This window comes from Chiloscyllium plagiosum, unplaced genomic scaffold (genome assembly GCF_037043375.1).
Source record: "Chiloscyllium plagiosum isolate Xiang-an unplaced genomic scaffold, Cpla_swu_hap1 HiC_scaffold_31, whole genome shotgun sequence".
Lineage (NCBI taxonomy): Eukaryota > Metazoa > Chordata > Chondrichthyes > Orectolobiformes > Hemiscylliidae > Chiloscyllium > Chiloscyllium plagiosum.
The window spans coordinates 85,506,802-85,518,715 of NW_028270169.1; positions in this window are offsets into that span (position 1 = coordinate 85,506,802).

The window sequence follows — 11,914 nt, forward strand, 5'->3', positions numbered from 1 at the left end:
AGAGCCACCCACTCCCAACCTCATTCACTCTCTCCCTTTCTCCCATTTCAGGAGCAGCAGCCTGCAATAAGACAGAAAGGGCTAAGGTGGGTGTTGGAGTGTTTGATATCCGTTCTGTCATCTGCTCTCCCCCACCATGTGGGGAGGATCATGAGCCGGAAGAGCCGGAATGGACAGGGACGACTTGTGTGGTGATTCTGAAGCATATACGTTCTATCAACGGAGTAAAGAGCAATGTTCAGTGAAAGGCAATTCTTACTTTAAACCTGCTGTAAGTTCCGTTTCCACCTGGTACAACTTAGAAATTGTGGCCCTGATGCCATCTCCCTTTGGTATTGTTCTGTTACAAATGGAATCTACAGGGTCTCGGTGGGCAAGAGGGTGGGCACACAACACATTGTCGCCACCAGCTCCCAGGAACGGAGCACGGAGGCTCCCTTCTACACCGTCTCCTGTAAATGCAGAATAATCTGAGATATCTGATAATAATCTGAATAATCTGCTCTCCCGAATAATCCTGATTTCTTCAAATATCTGTGCTCATATAAACCCAGGGCCCTCTGCTCCTGCATTCCTCTCATAACCTTAGAGCCTGTTTTACATTGTCTTTCAATGTTCTTCATCTGAGAAATACACCAATCAGATGTCCTGTTGCTCCGATTCCAGTAGCAATAATTAGAAAATATGAAGGGTCTGAAAGATCTACAGATAACGTGTTAAAAGAAACATTTCATTTTAGTGGTACTAAAATAGTGAACAGGGTAAGAGAGCTTAGCAATTTAAACGTTCTGTCAGAAATTTTGAACCCTAGAGGGAATATCCCGGTAGGAGGAACCCCTATTCTTTCCATTTTAATTGAAGAAGATGATAATAAAAATAATGCAAGCAACAACTATGACAAGTGGAGAGAGGCGGAACTTAGAAGATGGATGGCGATGCCTAGCCAGGGGACAGGCATCCAATATTTCGAAAATAATAAATATTAGAACAATTGGACAAAAATTTGGACAAATCCAAAAACATCAAAAATTATCAAGACCATCCTTCTTCGGACCAACTTGTATTCAACAAAATCCACATTGCCATTTGGAAAACCTTTCCACAACAAAAATTGTAAGGGTTGCGGATTAACCACAGAAACCTTAGCACAAAACTCGGGTTGGTGCCCAGCCGTAAAGAACATGAGAATTAAAAGACATAACAAAGTTCTACAGACACTAATAAAATATGTTAAGAAGAAAGGCTGGACATATTACATCGAACCACGTATAAAAGCTAAAGAGGACAAGCTCTGGAACCAGATCTGATAATTAAAAATAATTCACAAGTTATGGCAACAGACATTTTGTAAGATTTGAAAATTCATTGGAACTGGCCTTGGAGGAGAACACTACTAAGTACCAACGTTTGAAAGATCAAATCATAGACTTAACGAAAGGGAGCAATGTTATGAATTTTTTGGTTTCGTAACGGGCACAAAGGGAAGATGGTTTAATAAGAACAGTGAATTATGAAGCTGATCGGGTTTAAACATTTTAAAACCTTTGCCCAAGAAACTAGTCTCTTTCGATGTCCCTTACACTGAAGCCCCTGAGGATTTTTATGGAATAATAGTTCTCGTAATTTTATGCTCTGTAATTTGAGATAGGTAATTTTTATAGTTTTAGTTTTTAAAGTTAGATTAGATTCATTACTGCGTGGAAACCGGCCCTTCGGCCCAACAAGTCCACACTGATCCTCCGAAAAGCAACCCACCACGACCCATTTCCCTCTAGCGAATGCAGCTAACACTATGGGCAATTTAGCATAGCCAATTCACCTGACCTGCACATCTTTGGACTATGGGAGGAAACCAGAGCAAACCCATGCAGACTCAGAGGGAATGCACAAACTCCACACAGACAGTCGCCCAAGGCGGGAATAGAATCTGGGTCTCTGGTGCTGTGAGGCAGCATTGCTAACCAATAAGCCACCGTTTTCAGATAAGTATATAGCTTTAACTGATTTAGTAATAAAGTTTGCTGATTTTAATCACGGTAATGGTGGAGGGTAGGACAGGATGTAAATATTTAAATCTCACGAAACAACACAACAGATGATGCGAGGGGTTTTTGGCCTATCGGTTCATTTTTTTATATCCGAGTCACTTCCCGCTTGGTGCCTCTGCGAAAATGATATAAACCGTCCCTTAAAACATCATCTGGCTGTAGTTGAGCTAGACAAGGGTTGCCTAACACGTCGACGAGCGAAGTAATAAAACTCAAAAAAGGCATGAGCCATTCATTATGATGGCGAGTGCACGTTATAGCCAAATGTCTCGTCATCCAGTTAGTGACGCGCATGAATGGATGAACGAGATTCCTACTGTCCCTATCTACTATCTAGCAAAACCACAGCCAAGAGAACGGGCGTGGCAGAATTTTCCAATTCTTTGGAGACAACTGCAACCATCGACATTGTTATAGATTCACACTCCACACAGAACAATTGAAATATTAACGCACTCACTGATGTGGGCAAGGAACATCAGAAATATCGAATCACATCTCACAGAGGCAGTGAAAAAATTGACACATGGTTCACGGAGAAATGGACATACCATTGCACAGTAGACGGAGTGGGTGCAATAATAAGAATTTGCGATAAAAACAAAGAAATACCGATTGACTCCCCAAGTTATTTTTCAGGTCAGTGTGTGTCTGTGCATGTGTTTGTGTGTCTGCGTCTGTATTATTGCATGCAACTGTCTGTATTTATGTGTATGCGGGTATTTCTGTGTGGGAGGGGTCTGGTAGTCTCTGCATTGTTTAAAGCGAAGAATGCCATCCTCTCCTGGTCTCTGCACTCCATTGCACATGCCATGACAGAGGGTGAAAACCATCAGAGATTCAGTCAGAAAAAGGTTCGCAGGTCACAGCATCATCTAAACTGACAGCAACGTGACCACACAAGCCACTATGTGTGCGCATACAAACACACACACACATACTCACACACAGGATTTCAGAGTGGGGAGGATTGCAGTTGTACTGAGGTACATGTGGAGAAATGCCTGTCCTCCCTTTGCAATATGGAAACGTTTTGTCTTTGGGCAGTATTCTGACACGCAATGTACACAGTAAGGAACACCATGAAAGCAGCTGATGTAATTTTATTGTACTTGCTCTAAAATTCATTTTCGTTGTTGCTCAATTGACAAATGATAAGTGAAAAAGGATTGTAAAGTCTTGAATCCGTCCTAATGGCATAGCTATATCCTATAATATCTCAAGGGCAACATTATAAGGCATCAGACAAACTCCTCTCTGTCTCCAATAACATTCAAAGCAGCCGTGAAATGTGTGTGAATCAAAATCTTTGTTGCGTTCTCAAACAAATGGTGGGTGCTCCACTTCCTTTCTGAAGTCCAAAGATGTGCTGGCTAGGGAGATTGTTCACATTAATTGCTCATAATGCTCAGGGATGTGCAGGCTTAGATAGATTAGCCATGGGAAATGCAGGGTTACAGGGATAGGAACAATTTTGGATATGGGTGGGACACTCTTTGGCGGATTGGTGTGATTTCTATGGACTGAATTTCACACTGTAACGATTCTATGAAATCAGCTCGGTGCAGGGTGGGATTGGGGGGCAAGCAGAGGGTGACATAAAATCGCTTTAAACACATGGGAGTACGAGGTTTTATCCATCATATTCATGGACATCACCCACCCAAAACAAGATCCCAGCTATAACTGCTGAAAACTAATGACTAAACATCCTGATTCTGTGAGACCTTGAGTACATCCGATCACCCTGTTTCCATTGTTCCAAAATTAAAAGAAAAATCCAGGGCCTCAGAAACTGTTTTCATTAGTTCTTCTGGAAAATTGCTCGTTACCTCCGCCTTAAACTTATCTTTAAAAAGAAATCCCAGGACAAAATAACCTCTTCAGTCCACAACAGACACAAACGCAGACACGTTCTTATTGCCTCGTGCCATCTGATAGACTGGTCAAATGGTCTACTCCTACTCCTCAGTTCTAAGATTAATCTCAACCCCTTGGACATGCTACACAGGATCAGTAAGAGGACTCGTTATTCCTAGAACGTTGTATACAGAAACAGGAAGAGAACATTCAGCTCCTCTCACGGCTATCATGTCCGGTTGGGTGTAAGACTGAGAAACATTTCTTGAAAAGCCCAGATTACGTAAGGTCGATCTCACTCATCATCACTTCATTACTGATGAGGGCTTATGCCTGCTACGTGAACTCTCCTGATTCTAGGATGCTGCCTTATCTGCTGTGCTTTTGCAGCGCCACCTTTTTCGATTCTGCTTTCCAGCATCTGCAGTCCTCAGTTGCGCCTCGATCTCACTCATCCATGTTTAAAAACCTCCGCCTCCCACTACCATCTGTTCAACACCTGGTTCCTTTGAAGGTCATGTTTCAGAACTAGACTCACTGTGAATACAATTACATACTCACCCAGACTTGACTCACGAGATCCTCTGGTCTCCCTGAATGCAGCATTTCACAAGATAACTTCCAGGAAAACATAAACATCACTGAGTGTCAATGTCAGCGGGTCAGAACATAAGGAATAGAAAGAGGAGTGTGTTATTCAGTCTTTCAAGCCTCCATTCAATATGATCATGGCTGACCTTACCCAAGCCTCACCAACTCCATTTTCATGCCAACTGCTTCAACTCCCCTAATCCACTTCCTCTGAAAATAGTTGCAGTGATCGATCCTGCACAAGTGCATTGGTCAGAGGGTTCAGATGCTCGCTCACCTCTTAGAGAAGAAATTCTTTTGAATTTCAGTTTTAATATCAATGTCCCTTCTTGTGTTAGTATGCCATCCTCCCCCTCACCAGTTCTAGGTTTCCCTAGGTTTGGAAAAACATTTTTAACATTAACGTTGTGAAGTACCCACTAAATCGTGGATGTTTTGATAATATGACATCCTCATTCATCTCAACCACAAGGAACAAAGGACAAACTATTGAGCTGTTCTTTTTTTTTGATAGATCAACCCCTTCATTCAGGTAGCAGCTGAGTGATTTAACCGAGCTTCTTGATGCAGCTGTATGTGAACCTTTGTGTTGTATGCACAACAATATGCAAATCGCTATGTGCTGGTCTATTAGTATTACAGTCTCTATCCGAATGAAGAATAGTTTGTTTTTGATTGTCCTTTTGAAATACATGACTTCGCACTTTCTTACAACAAACACCATCTACATTATACACTGCAAATTTCTTATGTCAATATCATACCATGCACTCCAAACTATTTTATGTAATCAAATATTTGCAGAATGCATTCTCCCATCTCCTCCAATACAGAGAGTAAATAATTTGAGTCCAAGTGCAGATATTTATGGTACTGCACTACTTACATCGTCCAAACCCATAGAGACATATTCATCAAGACTCACTGCTTTGTGTCTTCAGCAACTTTTAATCTCTGAAAAAAAAACCAACAAGCTCGTGGCAGGTGCAATACTCGCTTGATGTGGTACATTAGAAAATGATTACCAAATCTAGACATACAGTCTAATTATTCACTTTTATTAACACTGAATGTTATATCCTTAAACAACTCAACACATTTGTTATTCACAATTTCCTTTCCAGAAAATTATGTTGAGTCTGTTTGAGCTCATTAAATTATTCTGAATGATCTGTTTTATTCGCCTTAGCAGTAGATTCTGGCAGTTTCCTAATAATAGTCATAAGGCTAGAACATAGAACAGTATAACACAGCCCTCGAAGTTGTGCCGAAGCTTTATTCAACTCTAAGTTCAAAATAACCTACATACCCTTCATTTGAATATCTTCACTTGCCTAACCAAAATCGACTAACTGTCCCAAATCTATCTGACTTGACTACCACTATTGGCAGTGCATTACACGCACCCAGCACTCTCCGTGCAAAGAGTCTACGCCTGAAATATCCATTAAACCTTCCTCCAATCACCTTAAAATTATGCCCACTCGTTTTAGCCATATACACACAGAAAGAATTCTCCGGCTATCCACACTATCTATACCTGTCATAATCTTGTACACCTCTATCAAGTTAACTGTCATCCTTCGTCGCTGCAATGAGAAAAGCTCTAGGTCCCTCACCCTTCTTTCATAAGACATGCCCTCCTGTCACGCACCATTCTTGTAAATCTCAATTTGGCTCGTCCTCAAATATTGGTTTTGAACTTGTTTTATAAGAGACAGTGATTATGAATGAACATAATGGTAGTTCCTTCAATCTTTCATAATTTAAATAACAAGACAATAATACAGTGCAAGGTGTTTTATGGTATTAACAGTCAGATAGAGAGACTTGCCAGGAGTGCCAATGAGAGCGAGGATAGGATAGTAACCCGCTTGAATCATCCAAAGTGCAGACCAGATGCGAATTGATAAGGGCATGTCATTCTGAGAAAGCCACGAAAGACCCACGGATAAACTCCTATCCATTGCACTCACAGTGCAGTCTTTTTTTTTTCAGATTCTGATCCACCGTTGGAACATTCCAGTGTGATGTTCATGGATTCTGATCCATTGTCGAAACATTTCAGTCTGTTATTTTCAGATACTCATTGCTCCCCTCCCTTTCTCTTCAGCTACTGATCCCTGTTAATGGCAGAGGCGATGTTCCAGCTTATTCCATTTTTATTGAAATGAGACCGTAATTAATAGAAGAGCGAAACTCTCCAGTGACAGTTAGAATCCATGAAGACTGACACTAATTGCAGTCACTGAGCAAACAGCTACACTTAACTCCTTTCAGTCTGACATCTTTTCCATCACAATGAAGCTTACATTTACCATGTCTGGATAGAAGGCGCTGTGGTTACTGAGGGAAATATTGGTGTAAATAATGACCATAATGACCATAATCATGCTATCATTCATTAGTATGAGAGATACAACACAGTCTCCTCATTATTTTGAAAATTTGCAGGTACGAAATATTGAGAAATAAGTTGTTACTTAGAAAGCATACATTTGAACGGAAAATCAACAATCTAAGGATGTGAATAGGAAATTTTATTTGGCAAATTCCATTCAGCCCTTTGCTGCAATGGAACGAAGTTATGAACTGGAGATCTTTACGACTGTTGGTGCTTCAGAACAGCATATTGTCTAGTGAATCCCATTAAATAAAGGCAAGAGAGAATCTGGACATGACATTAATGAATAAAAAATAAAACAAGGTTAGTAATTTAGGCAGCTGTTCTAATAATATTCCCCATTCATCACTGTTTGAGCAGTGCATTTTTGGAATCATGTCAAATAAAGCGAATACAGAGGAGGGTGAATGATCCCTGAGAATGAGGGAAGAGGTCTGACAGTACAAAGGAAATGGAATAAAATAAAACAATGAACAGGAAAAGTGACTTCATGAGGTGGCTTATAACAGTATTTGAAGCATTTTAAGAAACGTTTACTTAGCTGATCGGTGGAATGACGTGTGTATCATTGTGGAAATGTTCACACTTGGGTCTATACCTACACAAGTTTATATGAACCTTAAGACATAAATGGTGCAGAGGTGATTTGACTTGTAGCTGCTAAGATCATGTTTCCCCATATAAAGGTGTCAGAACGGACTTACACTTTTTACAATGTATGATCTCTATATTTCAGACGAAGTTATATTCGCTCAAATATAATTTGCACCTGAACTTGTTTGTCCAGGGTGCAATGGAAGATTTTGATTCTGGTTTGAATGGTGTGGAATATTTTTGAGCAGCTCAATGACGTGCCTTCGTTTCTGTCCTTGCGGCACACAGCTTCTACTTTGGTGGGAAGCAACACGCTTTAAAACTAAACCCATGATTTGGAGATGCCAGTGTTGGACTGGGGTGTACAAAGTTAAAAATCACACAGCACCAGGTTATAGTGCGACAGGTTTAATTGGAAGCACTAGCTTTTGGAGCGCCGCTCCTTCATCAGGTGGTTGTGGAGGACACAATTATAATACACGGATTTTATAGCAAAAGTTTACAGTGTGATGTAACTGAAATTATACATTGAAAAATACCTTGATTGTTTGTTGAGTCTTTCATCTGTTCGAATCAATAATCAAGGTATTTTAGAATGTATAATTTAAGTTAACTCACACTGTAAACTTCTGCTATAAAATAGGTGCCTTACAATTGTGTCCTCCACACCCACCTGATGAAGGAACAGCGCTCCGAAAGCTAGTGCTTCCAATTAAACCTGTTGGACTATAACCTAGTGTTGTCGATTTTTAACTTAAGTCTAAAGCATCTTCATATTCTAATTTACATAAGGGTATTATTTTCTCCTTAGTATTGTACTATTTGCAGTGCTCTCATTCCGCAGGAACAGTCGTCTGGATTATTGAAGTTATTCAAGTTTGAACTTGGTGTTTTTTTGATAGACAAATGAGTCACGATTTACTTAGAACAAACAGGAAAGGTGTGTTCAGCCACTAATAGATCAGCCATGATCTCTGAAGAATATCGCAGGCTCGAGGGCCAAATGACCAAATGCTGCTCTAATCTCTTGTATTGTTATTTTGATCAATCCTTTAGACAATAGACTATAGGTGCAGGAGTAGGCCATTCTGCCCTTCGAGCCTGCACCACCATTCAATATGATCATGGCTGATCATCCTTAATCAGTATCCTGTTCCTGCCTTATCTCCATAACCCTTGATTCCACTCTCCTTGAGAGCTCTATCCAACTCTTTCTTAAATGAATCCAGAGACTGGGCCTCCACTGCCCTCTGGGGCAGAGCATTCCATACAGCCACCACTCTCTGGGTGAAGAAGTTTTTCCTCATCTCTGTCCTGCATGGTCTACTCCGTAGTTTTAAGCTGTGTCCTCTGGTTCAGAGCTGTGTCCTTTAAAGTTGCCATTGTTGCCAAGACATAGACTATTCAACCACTGAAGCATGTTACTGTCAGAAAGAAAATTCATTTCCTCCAAAACGGTAAGCACAAACAGGATTATAGAACTCGATCGAATGAGAACATTACATGGCACATCATGAGTCCTTCAAAATTACAGACACAAGAAGAGGGAACCCTCGCACAGCCGGAAGGAAGTAAAATACAGGGATAAATGTGTAAATATATGATGGGAAAAGCTGTAGCTGGTGGACTAACACAGACATCTCTGGAGGCTTTCAACTAATTACAATTTATTGCATTGATTTGGACGAGAGGAATTAATTTATTAGAGCTCAATTAACTAATAAATCCAGATTCTTATTCAATAAGTTGACAAGTGGAGTCAGAAATTCTCCAGTGGGGTAAGGGCAGGGGAAGTGAGTGAACAAACGTTAGACGGAAACGTCGCATAACATTGGTTATGGGAAGTTGACAATCATAGCAGGTAGGATAAAACAACAGTAAATTACTGAAACTGAGAGAGATTTGAAATTCAGTGATACAGCGATATATGTCTGTCCTGGTACATGAATAAAAAAAAACGTGAGGATGCACATGCAGTAAGTAATTCGAAGGATAAGTTCAATGATGAGTTTTATTTTTACAAACACATTTGAAATTAATTGTAGCGTTGTTTTCCTCCGTTGTGGAGGGCATTTGGTAGACCACATCTGATATGCTGTGTGTGATTTGATCTCACGAACTGAAACAATAAGACGTAATTGCTTTAGCCACTATACAGAGACATTTACCTTCACTCATTCCTGAGATAAAGGGTTTATAGGCTGACAATGAGAGGTGGTCTTATGGAACCATATAAAACCTTGAGCAGAGTAGATAAGGTGTGAAGCCATTGGATACTTCTTCTTGTGAAGGGACCTAACCCCCAGTGAAATAGTACGTTAATAAAATGTTTAAATTTTAACACAGATTGAATGAAAACATGAATCTCACAAAACTCCTTGACGCACATAAAAGTTGTACTTCTAAAAGGATATGTTCTGTTCTGGGAATTTTCAGTACGTCTTCACATCTGAGTCACTCTGAGATTGAGGAAAACATTATTGCACGTTGGAACTCAGAAAGGAAGAGAGTTTGTCCTGCTTGAGAAGCAACAGCTCACAGCCATCTCTCTTTCGTTACAGCAATATAGATAAGCTGAGAAACCCAGAGCCTCCTTTACTACTTGTGATCCAATTCTCTAGAGTATGCTTTGTAACTAACCCGAACAGCTGATGCGACCTTACTTAGCCAGGTGCAACTTGAAAAGGACCAGAATCACGCACCAACAACTTATGTGAGCAGAACAGCTTCAGAACACCATCTGGTACAATCTTATTTTCTTTTGTCGTGAGTTTAGCTATTACTGTGTCGAAGTGGTTTCAAGTTAACATTCTGAACAGCTTTACATCTCCTCAGTGTATCTTTGCAGAAAGTTGTTTTGTAATAACCACATTGGTGTTGCTGAATAAATAAACGTGACAGACCTGTTTGCGCTGAACCAGATACATTCTGTGACCAACTTGAATACAATTAGAATTGCATTGACTGATGGAGGTGTGAGACAAGTAACGAAACAGCAACTCTTCCGAACTCGAACACAGATTCGAGAATTCGTGGAAAAATGCAGCATTAATCATTTAGAGCTTCCTCCACCATTCAATGTAATAATTCATGATCCTCTGTGCTAACACCATATCCTGCTTTCTTTCCATTCACCTTGATAATTTAAATACAGATAATAAAGATAAGCATCATGTTTTAACATAATCAGTGTCTTGGCTTTGTTCATCGCCTCAGTCGAAAAGGGCCTTTCCTATCTTCCAAGACATTAAATACTGTTTTTAGACCATCAAAAGATGGAAATCATTGTATCTAATCTCTCGAGTGCTGTAGAATGATATGCATTTGAATAAATATTTTCCAAGTGTTCTACTGACATATCTTCAATAATAGATCCTGACAGTTTTCACTTTATTTATGTTAGGGAAATTGCTCTGTCCTTCACAGCTTTAGTTTCCTCGACTTGTCATGTGACATAGTGAAATTGCATTAACCGTCGTTCAATCTGCAGGAACTGATACATAGTCAATATAATTATGAAAGAAGGCAACATATTGCCTATTTTTTCTGATATATATTCACCTAAACTTCCAAGAATGTAGGCCAACATGTTTCGTCATACATGAGATACCAACCACTTCATACCAAGAATTAGTCTCGTGAATCATCCTCGTCACTCATATGCTAACCATTTGTCTTTCTCACTCACCAAATACTAGGTCGAACTGTACTTTGTTTTCTTTTAATCACAATTTCAATTATTGTCAGCCTATTGATTTTTGATGTGAATGTGCTCACATTCTGTTGGAACGCTTGGTCACTTACTGGATCAGTCTAATTCACGTCTCATCTTGCTTACATTCTGAGCAAAGCCTGCTGTTTTGTATATAAGCTCCTGTTTTTTACACTGTAAGAGTATGTCGTTCAAAATATTCAGTCAACAATTTAAGTGTTACCATGTTACCAATATGTGGAGGTGCCGACATTGGACTGGGGTGGATAAGGTCAGAAGTCACATGAAACCATGTTATAGTCCACTGGGTTTATTTGAAATCACAAGTTCTTAGAGAGCTGCTTCATCATCAGGTGAAGTCACTTCACCTGACGAAGGAACAGCATTCTGAAATCTTCTGTTTTCAAGTAGCCCTGGTGGACTATAACCTGCTGATGTTTGACTTCTAACCTCAAAATGCTAATCCTTTGATATTGTGCCTCCGCGGGTGCTGCTGCAGAAGATAAGAACCCATCGTGTTAGAGGCAAGGTACTGGCATCTATAGAGGATTGGCTGACTGGCAGAAGGCAGAGAGTGGAGGTAAAGAGGTATTTTGCAAGAATGGTAGCGGATGACTCGTGGCGTTTTGCAGCAGTAAGTGCTGGGACCACAATTATTCACGTTACACATTACTAATTTGAACAAATTAACTGCTGTCATTGTTT